This window comes from Macaca nemestrina, chromosome 10, assembly GCF_043159975.1.
Source record: "Macaca nemestrina isolate mMacNem1 chromosome 10, mMacNem.hap1, whole genome shotgun sequence".
In the NCBI taxonomy this organism is placed as follows: domain Eukaryota; kingdom Metazoa; phylum Chordata; class Mammalia; order Primates; family Cercopithecidae; genus Macaca; species Macaca nemestrina.
In genome coordinates, this window is record NC_092134.1 from 92,923,911 (window position 1) to 92,938,274 (window position 14,364).

The following is a 14,364-nucleotide window of genomic DNA, read 5'->3' on the forward strand; positions in this document are numbered from 1 at the left end:
CAGCCAGTCTATAACTTTTAAGTGTAGAATTTAGTTCATTTATGTTTAAGATTGTTATTGATATGCGAGGCTTTGTTCTTGTCATATTTTTGTTTTCTGGTTGTTGTATATATTCCTTGTCCCTTTCTTTTTCTCTTATTGATTCTCTTTGTGGTTTGGTGGATTTCTGCAGTGGCACTGTTTGAGTGTTATCTCTTCCTCCTTTGTATTATTATTTTAACCAGTGATTTTACATTTTTACTTGTTTTTATGCTGGTGAATGTTGTTCTCTTGCTTTCTGGTTTAGGACTCCTGTGAGCATTTCTTGGAGGACTGGTCTAGTAAGGTTATGAATTCCATCAGCATTTGCTTGACTGGGAAAGACTTTATTTCTATGTCATTTATGAAGGATAATTTTGCTGGATATAGCATTTTTGACTGACTTTTTTTCAGCACTTCGAATAGATCATCCAATTCTCTTCTTGCCTGTAAGGGTTCAACTGAGAAATCTGTATTTAGTCTAATGGGGTTTCCTTTATAGATGACTAGATACTTTTCTCTTGCTGTTTTTAGGATTGGCTTTTTATCCATAGCTTTAGATAGTCATACTATAATGTGCCATGGAGACACATTTGCATTTTATCTACCTGGGGATTGCTGAGCCTCTTTTATCTGAATGTCTAAACCTTTTGCTAGATTTGGGAAATTTTCATCTATCATTTTGTTAAACAGGATTTCTAATCTTTTTGTTGTTGTTTCTTCACCCTTGGGGATGCCAGTAACTTGACTATCCAATGGTTTTATGTTGTCCCAAATGTCATGATGACTTTGCTCATTCTTTTTAAATTTTTTTTCTATGTTTTTGTCTGACTGCATTATTTCAAATATCTATCTTCAAATTCTAAGATTATTTATTCTGCCTGATCTAGCTTCCAGTTTTCATGCTTTAAAATGTATTTTGTTTTTCCTTCAATAAGTGCTTCAGTTCCAGAATTTCTATTTGTTTTTTCCTAAATAAAAAAATCTCTCTTTGGTAAATTTCTCATTCATATCCTGGATTGTTTTTTCTGATTTCTTTGTATCATTTTTCAGACTTCTCTTGTGTTTCACTGAGCTTTTGAAAATATATTATTTGCCTGAAATAGTGAATTTCGTTTTGATTAAGATCTATTACTAAAGAATTATGCTGTTCCTCTGGCAGTGTCATATTTCCTTGCTTTTTCATGCTTCATGTGTCCTTGCATTGATATCTGCACATATGGTGTAACTGTTGCTTCTTCCTATTTTTGAATTTACTTTTGTAGGGGATAACTTTTCCTAAAGATATTTCCATGGTGTTGTTCGGGTAGGGTACTTTGACTTTGATTCTAAGTGTGTCTCTGTATAATTTCTTTTGCTACATACAGCATTAGTGATGCCTGTCATTTTTTGGTGGATTAGGGTGTGGTTATTAGTGGAGGCTGTGGTGAAGTTATGCTGGGCACTAGGATATCAGGCAGGCCGGTGTTCAGGCCACAGTGCTGGCAGCAGTGGGCTAAGCTTGCCTATCTTTGTTCCACTGGGTGGTATACACAGGTACCTTTGTTTGCAGTTACTGGCAGGCTGATTCTTGAACCTCCAGATGTCTTGCTCAGATTCCAGTAGTGGCAGCAGTGGACCAAGTGGGTGGTCAGATAAGTGGGCACTGGGCAGCTGGTGTGGCATGGAGGATGGCAATAGCAATGGCAGAACAATTCTTTGGGTCTCAGTTGGTGTGCATTGATGTTGGTGGTAGCAGCAATGGGCTGGGCAGGCCCATTTCCAGGCTCACAGATGGCACTTGCAGATAAGTGCCAGCTGAAGTGGTAGTAGCTGGGAGTTTAAAGCCAACTTCAGGTCGCTAGTAGGAGTGCTCAGGTTCCAGAGTGGTAAATTGGGTTAGGCCATCCCCAAGGCCACAGGCTATTTGTTCTGTCTTGCAAGTGCAATGCCGCACTGGATGGCCTTTTGCTCAGTACCCCGAATGGTGAAAGCAAGCGCCAACCATCGTGGGGGTAGGGTAATCCTCAGGTACCAGGTGGAATGCTCTGGGGAGAGGCAGTAGCAGCCATGCTGAGACCCTGCCATTGGCGAGGGTGGGGTTATGTCAGTGGCTACAGCTGGGAGAAAACACAGGTCTATCCCACACTCCACCACTAGCAGTGGTAGCCTGAGCCTAGCTCAGGCCCTAGCGCTGGCTACAGGAGTGTCCACCCAGCTGGCATCTATGTCTCAGTGGCAACTTGCATCCTGCTTGTGTCTCAGTCTCTGTCCTGGCAGTGCTTGCTACCTGGCACTGGCCACTACAGCCCACACCTCACTTGCTTCTTAGCCTTGGCTGCAGGAACATTCTCGGCTTGCTCCTCAGTCCCATCAGGGACAGCCCAAGTTTCCCTAACACCTCAGACTCAACGCTGCTGCACCCCAGGGCAACATGCAGTCTGTCAAAAGCTAGGTTTAAAAATGGCAAATTGCTGTAGCCACTTAGGTCTCAGAAAGGGTGTGGAACCCAGTGCAAGCTCCCTCCCTGGAGCAGTTCCTTCCCACAGTCTATTGGCAGCTCCCTATGATAGTTTCAGGGGTTGAGAAGAATAAAGGGTTCTCCTATAGCCAGGACTGCATAATTCTATAATAGAGATGTGGGCCATTGGATGTCTCTTGCTCACCTACTCCCTGGGCTGGGAAGTCACTTCCAGCTTCCAGCTGATTCTGGGCAGGCAGACTGTCTCTCTCTCCCTTCTCCTTCCTGCTTTTGGTGTTTTCTGTCACTTCCCTGTTGAATTCCACCACTGTCTCTCAGATAATGTATTCAATATGTGACTGTCTATACACTATTTTGGTTTTTAAAATGGAGGAGGTGGGCATGAAGTGCTTTAGTCCGCCATCTTGAGGCCCCCCTCCAATCTCCTAATCAGTAGCACCTGAATAAAAATTATCATGCAACTTTGTACTGGCCCCATTATATACATTTTAGTTAAAAGGAAAGGGAGATAAACAATCTAATGAATATAGGGGTTCCAAAATATCACTGAATATATAAATGCATTGACTGTAAAAGTTTATGCAAAGTGCCAAGAAAATTTAGCAAAATTATGGTGATGTGAAAGAGAAACTTTAACATCCTAATCCTGAACAAAGGCGCTTTAGTAATAGTGTAACGTCCATCTTAAAAGTGAGGATATCATAGTCTTCTGGAGAGGATTAAGTGAGGTAATACCTAAATAATTATCTCAACACCAAACACGTAAGTGGCTTCCTTTCAAATTGTGTTCATTAAATACATGTATCTTTTTTAGTCTGAACCTCCAAAGTTTACAGTCAACACAATTATTTTATAACAACAATGAATAAACCATTATACAAATACTTAGTTTAAAAACTATCCTGTGTATCCTTTGATTTCTTCATTGATGTCCTCTCCTGATTTGGGTTAGAGCCCAATTTATATGCACTTATTGTACATAGTGTATACCGTTATATTTCACAGAAAGTTTGCTCCTTTCTCTTTCTCTTTTTCTTTCTTTCTTTCTTTTTTTATTATAATAAAATTATATTATAATTTTATTTATAATTAAAATTATAAATAAAATTATAATTTTATTATAATTAAAATTATTATATAATTTTTTATTATACTCTAGGGTACATGTGCACAACGTGCAGATTTGTTACATAAGTATACATGTGCCATGTTGGTGTGCTGCACCCATTAACTCGTCATTTACATTAGGTATATCTCCTAATGCAATCCCTCCCTGCCACCTCCCCACAAGAGGACCTGGTGTGTGATGCTCCCCTTCCTGTGTCCAAGTGATCTCATTGTTCAATTCCCACCTATGAGTGAGAACATGCGGTGTTTGGTTTTCTGTTCTTGTGATAGTTTGCTGAGAATGATGGTTTCCAGCTGCATCCATGTCCCTACAAAGGACACAAACTCATCCTTTTTGATGGCTGCATAGTATTCCATGGTGTATATGTGCCACATTTTCTTAATCCAGTCTGTCACTGATGGATATTTGGGATGATTCCAAGTCTTTGCTATTGTGAATAGTGCCGCAATAAACATACATGTGCATGTGTCTTTATAGCAGCATGACTTATAATCCTTTGGGTATATACCCAGTAATGGGATGGCTGGGTCAAATGCTATTTCTAGTTCTAGATGCTTGAGGAATCGCCACACTGTTTTCCACAATGGTTTAACTAGTTTACAGTCCCACCAACAGTGTCAAAGTGTTCCTCTTTCTCCACATCCTCTCCAGCACCTGTTGTTTCCTGATTTTTTAATGATTGCCATTCTAACTGGTGTGAGATGGTATCTCATTGTGGTTTTGATTTGCATTTCTCTGATGGAGAGTGATGATGAGCATTTTTTCATGTGTCTGTTGGCTGTATGAATGTCTTGTTTTGAGAAGTATCTGTTCATATCCTTTGCACACTTTTTGATGGGGTTGTTGTTGTTTTTTTTTCTTGTAAATTTGATTGAGTTCTTTATAGCTTCTGGATATTAGCCCTTTGTCAGATGAGTAGATTGCAAAAATTTTCTCCCATTCTGTAGGTTGCCTGTTGACTCTGATGGTAGTTTCTCTCTTTTTCAATAGACTGTTTTACCCATGGCAACAGGGAAAATTCTTCCCTTTGCATAACCATTGTACATAAAAGAGGCTTAATAAATATTTACTAATTAACAAATTAGTGTGTTCCCTAACCTCAAGAGATTTATAATTATGGAGGATTATATACACATATATTACATGAAAATAATATCACTGCATATATTAAAGTGTACCATAATATCTGATTTATTATATATATATCTGTATACATATTATATGTATTATAATATATACATATGACATATATACATATGCAATATATATACATATATACTATATATGCATATATATGATTATATATTATCATATATGTGTATATACCTGTATATGTATATATACACCTGTATACATATACATGTATGTGTATGTGTGTGTGTATATATATATACCTGTTCATCCACCAAAATATAAATTCTGATGAAAAGGTTCATATCTTATTTATCCTTGTATCCCTCAATGTCTGGCCTAGTGCCTAGCATATGTGTAGAATTTCCTCATCTGGTTCTTTAGGAAACTTCTCCAACTTGTGTGTGTGTGTGCGTGTCTGTGTGTAAATAGCACTTAGAATTTCAGAAGACACTGCTACTAGCCTGTGCTCAGAAGCTTAATGCAAGAGATTAAAGTGCTAGCTAAAAAAAATCACTTGAAAAGAATATTCATATAACTCAGACAACCCTTGAGATAAATGATCCCTGCTTCTGTGTGTGGGATTGACTGGAATACAGATATTTTAGAAATGATCATATTGGCAGTAAAACAACACAATTTCAGGCATAATAGCATATGGGCTTTGGCTAGTAAACTAGAAAGTAATAGACTGGCCTGAGAAATATGGTCAACAGTAGCAGAAAAACAAGTTGGTAGGCTAGATGGAAGAATAAAAAGAATGTTAATTTTAAGCTTGTAATGTGGCAACTTGAAATTATCTTTTCCGCTAAGAAACCATGTAATTATCTGAAGGTCAATCAGAATGGTCATATTAAGCCAAGTCCTTCCTACAAATATTCCTGGGTATGGTACTTTCTATCAACCCATAATGACAGCTGTCATTTAAAAATGCATAACTGCACTACACAATTATACTAAGTGCTTGCAAGTATGAATAATTGCATAAGAATATGGTGATTTAAGGGTAGGTAAGTCTGAAAGCAGAAGAGAGACCAAATGACTTGTAATGGTATTCTTTATCCTCATTGAGACACTGCTATTATCATTTTTAATGGGCAAAAACAACATAAGCTATTTTTATAAAGATAATATCATATTCACATTTGCCATAGTCTGGTAAATTCTCTTTTTTGAAAGGAATTAAAGTTCTTATTCTCCACTTTTACTGTGCATCAGTATTATTTTCCAGCCAGCTCCCCATAGCCTCATACGTTAAGCAAGTCAGGGCCAGAACTCAATTTATAGGAAACCCAAAACTAGGACATAAAATAAATTGTATGCTCATAATAATTTTATAGAACATATTTATTTAGTGGTAAGAATCTTTAAATTTTATACTAAAATTTTCCTTCTGTGGAAGATGATCATCATCTTATTTATCATCATTTATTCATCATCACTTCAAAGCACTTTAAAAGATTATAGCAAAAGTCATTTCCTCAGTTTCAAGCAAAGGGACAAATTGTAGTTGTTTTCTATTGTTCTTGTCTATTTGTTCTGGAGCTTGGGTGCCCTCATACTGATCTATTTCTTTTATTACTGGTTCATCTAATTCACTTATTGGCTGCCTATCCACCCAGTTCTTCAATAGATTCTTCTGCTTGTCACTCAGCGGCTCTCCTTGCCAACTGATATATCATCTTCCATCTGTTTAAATTCCTATGTTCTTTCTGGCACAGCTCCGCCTCCAGATTCCCTCCCAGCCACCTACCTTGCTGCCCTTCCATCTGCTATCATGACTAGTATCTTTTCTAACCTATTCCCAACCTAAATTGTCATCAATTTGCCACTTGAGTTTATCAAAAGTTTATTTCTCAAAGGGCTGTTACGATTGCAGTAATAACTTATAATGCAATCTAGGAGTAGAAAGGGTGAAAGGGTGTTAACGGCCATAAAATCAAACATGCATTTAATATTTGAATTATTCAACCCCTTGAAATCATTTACTGTTCTCTTCTTTCAGTGATGGTGTTTTAAAATAATGGAGTGCACCACCAAAAGATACTATCTTGTGATACATATTCTTCAGGGCACGGTTTTCTGTGTGGTCCAGTTCTTGTCAGTCTTCTAGTTAACTGCATTTGGTTCATTGTTCTAAAATTTTGCATTCACTGATTAACAATCTCTCCTTGGACACTATTCTCAAGAGAGTTCAATTCAATTTTGTGACTTAATGTAGCAGAATTTCTTTTTGTTAGGATGTGTCCTGTAGTTGCTCATCAGATATTAAAGACATTATGTAAACAACACTAGCATTTGGTAGTTACACTTTCAAAATTTCTACATTCAAGTAGTATAAAGATAGCATTTTCCCTCAGCATTGATTTAGTTGTTTGACAAAGTAAATGCTTGTTTTCATGCAATAGATATGACATACTACAAGTTAAAACAATCTCAGGAAAATATTTAAAACTTTAGACTTATGTATCTTGACATAAGACTGAAAACTTCTAATTGCCCATTCATATTTCTAGAGGATATATATACTCTCTCTCTATCAACCACGACTTGGAAAATAGTTAAGCTTATTTTTATAAGAGATTCACTCAGAATTTATCCTTAAATTCAAAATAAGATAACAGTTGAGTAAAAAGGTAATGATTTTTTTTTTTTTTAAGGAAAAAGACTTGGCTAATTTATTTCATGTCCTGGGAATATACTATTTCTATTTATGTTAGTTTGTATTAAAATTTAGAAGATTTTTAATGTAGGTTTTATTATTTAGGTTTGGTAAGGAAAACAGATCTGGAGACAACTGTCATTGTAAAGATAACTTGTTGACCAAGTCCTGTGGCTCATGCCTGTAATCTCAGCACTTTGGGAGGCTAAGGCAGGCGGATCACCTGAGGCCAGGAGTTCGAGACCAGCCTGGCCAATATGGTGAAACCCCGTCTCTACTGAAAAATACAAAAACTAGCCAGATGTGGTGGTGCATGCCTGTAATCCCAGCTACTCGGGAGGCTGAGGCAGAAGAATCGCTTGAACTTGGGAGGCGGAGGTTGCAGTGAGCCGAGATCGCTCCATTGCACTCCAGGAGGTTGCAATGAGCCAAGATTGCACGATTGGACTCCAGCCTGGGTGACAGAATGAAACTTGGTCTCAAAAAATAAATAAATAAATAAATAAATCACTTGTTAAACCCACAGACCACCAGAGCAAAGGGCACAGCACACCATGAGGAGCAACATGGAGGAGAAGAACTGAGGCTGGTCAGGACGCAGAGGGAGACAGGGGAACGGTGTGGTTTTCACCAGAATGAACAGGAGCAGATCAGTGTTCAGGATTAGCTAGTTTGAAAAATTTCATTTGTCACTTGTCTGGTATGTGTCCCCTAGGTGATTAGCCAAGTGGATACTGGCCCAGAGTGTGAGAACCCAGATAAGGAAGGTGGTTGTAGTGGTGGGGCTCTGGATTGGTTGGTTTGCATTTGAAAAGTGTACTCAGGGGCAAGTTGTATACTAACTCCGGTAATCAACTAACACCTAGGAAGGGTAGTCCGTCCAGGGTCGGCAAAGCTAAAGTATCAGAATACAGAAAATAAAAGACATGGTTAATACAATACAGTTATGCATCACTTAACTACAAGGATACATTCTGAGAAATGCACAGTTAGGTGATTTTGACTGTGGGAACATCACAAAGTGTACTTACGCAAACCTAGATGGTCTAGCCTACTACACATGTAGGCTATATGGCATAGCCTATTGTTCCTCGGCTGCAAACATGAACAGCACGTTACTGTACTGAATACTATAGGCGAGTAAAACACAATGGTAAGTATTCGTGTATCTAAACATAGAAAAAAGGTAATGTGTTTGCTCCATGTCATTACAAGGGCTACCATATCACTAGGCAACAGGAAATTTTCTGCTCCATTATAATCTCATGGGGCCACTGTCAGATATGCAATCAAAAAGTATTTATGTGGTGCATGACTATTTAATTTAGGATTAGCAGCTATTAAAAAGAAATGCTGAGAATTTATCTGATTCAGGAGTCAGATACTTCTTTATCATTAAATGCCTCCAGTGAGATTAAATAATGTCTGTGGGTGTTCACTGCCTATTAAATCAAATCTAAACATGTTATTCTGGTGGCTAAGTTCCTAATAACCTGCCCCCACCTTGTTTATTCTCAACTACAACACCCATCCAATCCCTCTGTTTCAGTACTGACATTAAAATATATATTATTAATTTTAGCCTCTGTACCTTTATGCATATTCTTCCTCCATGTGCCATTTAAAAAATGTTGTGCATAATTCTTCATTTCTCCTATGACAGAAAAAGGTTTTACCAAATATTTTTGGGTGACCCTATGCTGTACCTTTTTCCCCCTGCATTTGACTTGTTTGTTCCCATTGAAAGCACAGGCCCATCTTCCTTTGCTTCTGCAAAACCAGAGTACCTAGCAAAATCAAACAAGAGGATCCTTAATAAATGCTTCCTTATTGCACTGAGTTGCCTTGTGAGAAGAAAGAGATTGATGAATAATGAAAATGGAGTAAAAGGTATATTTACAATAAGAGGGAACAAATTGGTGAAGTATCCATAAAGCTATATTAAACCGAGGCACTCCTCAGAGTCAACCCTTAAGAGCAAATCTGAAAGAAAGATGTTTCAGATGCTAATTACTCAGGGAAAAAAATTTTGAGGGGGAACCTTTTGAGGGGGAACCAATTTAATCATTTTTCTTGAATTGGAGAGAAAAGAAGATACTTCCCAACAATCACTCTTTGTGGTAGATTCATACTTGAAAAAGTCTTCTGTGAATTTCACAAAGCTTGCAACTCATCCAGACGGTTTACTGAAGCACCCTATGGGAAACTTTCTTGTTGTCTAAACAGAAGCTCTGATTTACTTAATTTTCATATGAGCTTGCTTTATTGAAAATGGGTATATTACCTCTCTTCAAATACTTGTAGGCCTCCTAATCATCCATAAGTAATCTGTAACTACCACAATCCTAAGTAAATATGGTTATGCATTTACTTATATATGTAAATGTATACTTTTATACATATATGTAAATGTGTATATATTTACTTATATATGTAAATGTATATGCATAAGTAAATATATGTACTATATATTTATAGTAATATGGTAAATATATGTACTATATAGTATAGATATTTGCATATATAGTATATATAGTAAATATATACTATACTATATATTAACTTATATATATTTCATATATAGTGTATATATATTTCATATATATTTCATATATAGTATATATTTCATATATACTTCAAATATATATATGAAATATATATATATTTCATATAATATGTGACTACCACTTAGGATTATGGTAGTTACAGATCACTTATGGTAGCTACTAAGTAGAAAACTAGATAGATAGGTAGATAGATAAAGAGTATATACATACTATACTCTCTCCCTCTATATATATAGAGAGAGATTTCTACTTCAATTTATTACAAGTACAAATCTATTTTAGCTATATCAGTATTTATTCCCTATAAGAAATATTACAGCTTTCTATTTTAAAATATTGTCAATTATTTCTCACTCTACTAAGTCACTTTTAAAATTTATTTTTAAAGAAATTATAAACCCTTATATTAGTAAATCTGTTACTTCAGAATTTTTTATACATTGATTTTAAGAATCACTAATAATGTATATCAACTAAAATTAAAGTACATTTTTCTTTCAAAATCTTATGTTTGATGTTTCACTACTCTAATTCCATTTGCCCTGTTTCTTTTTTAATATATGTTTTTGTAATATATTCAGTCTCCATTTCCAATTATATCTAACACAATTATATGCTGCCATAACAATCACTATCTAAACTCATTTTGGTGCCTCATATACATCAAAGAAGATATTTAAAAATTCTCATCAATTTTTTTGTTGGTTCCTCCCAATTGGTAGCCTATAAAAATCAATGATAACCACTGTGGGAAGCAGGAACTGAGCACATCTTATTCCAGATTTCCCTTACATGATCCGGAAACTACTGTTTATCTGAACATTATGTCTTTTAAATGAGATTGACTAATGACTTGGGTTGAGACTAGAAAGAAGACAGAGAGGTTCAGATAAGTACAAGGGCAGTGCTTCTTGAATCCCTTTGTTGATACACTCTCCCCTTGTTAGGCCATTAATTCTACTGCTATGATCTTGTCATCCAGCATGGGAGCTTTTATTCTCCTACTGTCAACTCAGCCAGATCCAACAAGTAGCACTGCCATTCTACTTATTACTCAGAATTTAGTGTGTGTCATTAGGCAATAAATATCTTTAAGTTTCTGCCCCCCTCCATTCTTTCTCATTTTCTTCTAGATTCCATTTCATTAGCTGTTAATCAGCCACCTCAGCCAGGAGGCATTTGAGCAGAACTGAACACCATGACTCAGCATCAAGAGACCTCTAAGATATGTAGGTAGTAATTTCTTCTTCCTTTATTCCCCTCCCTAAGAAAAACTTCAGGTGTGAGTTTCCTCTTATACCTAAACTAGATCAGTTTTGAAGATTTAAACCGTTCTGTAATGCTGGGAGGTCTGTGCACAAGGCCTGGGCAACAGGAAACCCAAATAATATAGCAACATTGTAGCAGAATTGAAATGCACTGTGAAATGGCTGAAAAGTAGTTTTCCTGTGCTCTTATTATCATCATTGCTCCAAATTTCTTTCTTTTTGTAAAAAATAAAGTGATGCTTTGTTTTCCCCCCAAAATACTTGTCTTTATCTATTATCGGTCTTGATAGATGATTTAGCAAGCATGCTTTTGAAAACAGTATCAATAAACATACACGAGGAAATAGATACACCTATATACTACAGTGCATATATTATTTTTATACACTATGAATTATAGTATATATGTATGTATGTGTGTGCATATATATTCACTAGTAATATAAATTCACTGTTGAAAAGTATCCTTAAAAAATTTTACTTATCTAGTGTCTCTTGCTTTATATTTATTAATTCTGTTTTCTCATCCTAAAGAAATGTTCAGGAATTAATCATTTGCCATGATATTTAAGCAAGCAACTTTAATTAACAAAGACTTCTGACAGATATACTCGTATAGTACTGTGTTTTTCAGTTTTACAGAGTTTTTGTAAATTTTACTTGGATCTTATGTAGTGGGTCCTATAATTGTATAAGGTTAATTTTTAAAACACCAAGAAAAAACTCTTTTTTGGGTAAATTTCACAACATGTCGTCTATCCATACATTTTGGAGTAAGGCATTCCTGACAAGAGGAAAAAAAAAAACCAAACCACCACAGGTAGAAGTCAAATGGTTTTGTTTGACAGCAAGGTCTTCCCTCAAGGACATGCTAGTCCAAATTGTTTTAATTCCATCTGCTCAGTTTGTATGCAACACAGTATTTGAGTTTGAGTACCTCAGTGCTCTCCTCTGCTTCTGGGAGAAGGATTGAGCATTTCTGGTGTCTACCCACATCTTTTACTAGAATTTGAAAATGTTGACATTAAGGAAATAATCTGAGCCAACGCGACGCCACAGCCGTGCTAAAACTTCTCCACAAGGAGGTAATTTCCACTTATCAATTCAGCTCATTCTCCTGCTGCCCCTCCCCAGTTTGCAGTCTTCTACACATTCAAGCTCTAGTACATTCTTGAAAAGCTTTTGCATGCAAAATAAAATACCCTATGGTCCAATACTATCAAATATAGAAAGTCACCTCTCATTTAACATAACAATTGAGAGTCCTGATGCTGGCGTTGCAATACTAAGGTCTGAGTCAACCTTACTAATATGGCATCACCATTATCCTAACTCAGCATATTGTAGTTTACAATTACCCAACCTATAAAAAAAAAAACCTTGGACTTACCTTATGTGTTGACTTATCTGTCGTCCTGGGTATAATATCTATTGCAAATTGTCCATTTGAATAAATACAGCAACAGTTATACCACAATACGACTCTCCTGCAGCAGAAAGCAAGTTAAAAGGACTTCATGCTGTGACCTCACAGGCAGGCACAGCCGCTCCCATCTTTCAGCCAACCTGAGGAGAGCAGGTTAGATGACAGAAAAGCCGGCTCTCTACATAGCAATACTTTCAAATAAAGCATTCCATGCTGTGAGCTGGGAGATTTACATCTTCCAAATTTGGCTGGCCCGAGTCAATGCTGCTTCTATGCCTGAAAATATTAAGCATTTCACTGCAGTCACTTAATGCAAGAAACTATCTGAGGCGACTTCACAAACCCTGTCATTCTGTTCGGAGACTAAAGAATGAGCGCTACATGCATAATTCATGCATTAAAATCTTCAATGCTCTTCCTGTAGTTGCTGTTCTATCCAGTAATGGGCTATCGATCACCTCACCGCCAAGACAATTGGAGCTCCACGATTGGTTTATTTCCACAAATAAAATTACAACCTAAATCACAGGCAGAAGCCTCCAACCCTGCAACATCCACTCGGGGAAAACATTCACATAGAGGAGATGACATTTGCATACTGCAGAATGTTTAAACTGGACTCCTTCTTTGGCAGAAATGCTACAGCATCTGCTGTCTTTTATTCAAAAGATATACTTTCTGCAAGTTTAGGCTGAATATTTTACATTATAAGTGAGATATATGGAATTGGCTTTTTGCTATCATTTCTGGAACATCAATAAAGCTAAATGAAAATTAAGAAAATAAATAAATGAAAGAGAAAATAATATGTGGCTATAAAATATAGAGATTTTTGCCTGGGCTCATTTGAATAACCTTTTTTAGAAAATTTTAATTTACAAATAATTAAATTTTCATTTCAAAAACGTGGAAGGAGTTTCTCTCTTAAAAATCATCAATATGGGTACATGTGTTCATCAAAATTTTTTTTTGTAACATAAGCACCTTTACTCTAGGTATGTCAGTGGTTCTGAGAGCTCTTGCTCTTAGAATTTAAGCTTCTAAGAACACAAGATTGTTTTCATTGCCTGAAAAAAAAAATAGGCTTTAAAACAAAATATACATTTAATTTTGCTAATATTCATCAAGGGAAAACAAAGGTAGCATTTTAAAATGTCATAACAGTATTTGCAAAGATACTAGGATGGGAGATTCATGTAAACCAGCAAATACATATATGTATAAGAAATGCTTGTCTATTTTTCAAAATGTCTTAGATATAAAAAAGCAAGCCCTATTTTTCCACCAAAAGTGGACTGAACATGATGTTATTAAGGTCACTGAGATGCCTAAAGTCATGTCTTCCCAAAGCCTCCTTTTATACACTCTCTCACATACGTGCACACACACACAAAATTCATATTTCTATGTCATTCCACCTGATCATTTGTAAAATAAAAGTGAAACCTTCAAGTTCATTACTAAGGGTTAGAGTACAAAATAACTGTCAGAGTTAAACCAAAGTTTGCCAATTGATAATTCTGCTGTAGGGAGCTATTCACCCTTGGTGGTGTTATCATGGTTATTTTCATCAATAAATCAATAGCAGTTGATAGCCCTTGAAGGCAGTAGAGGTGCTGATGACAATAGGTGCAGAGTTTAGAGATGTCCAAGTGCATGTGAAACATAATCCCTGCTGAGCCATAGAGAAGACAGTTGCACT

The 14,364-nt window shown here is 36.2% G+C and overlaps 1 protein-coding gene across 4 annotated transcripts in view; it reads right to left on the reverse strand.

Annotated features, from left to right (window-relative positions):
- LOC105470139 (contactin 1) overlaps positions 1–14,364 on the reverse strand; it is a 388,425-nt gene that overhangs the window by 238,669 nt on the left and 135,392 nt on the right. The window contains exon 1 of one of the 4 annotated variants that reach the window (XM_011721914.3): positions 12,627–13,103. The exons of 2 other annotated variants lie outside the window; for them this stretch is intronic. The gene's annotated coding sequence lies outside the window, so the exon portion shown is untranslated. Of the gene's footprint in view, positions 1–12,626; positions 13,109–14,364 lie in introns of those variants that run through there. One more of the 4 variants, XM_011721915.3, reaches the window with a different exon arrangement.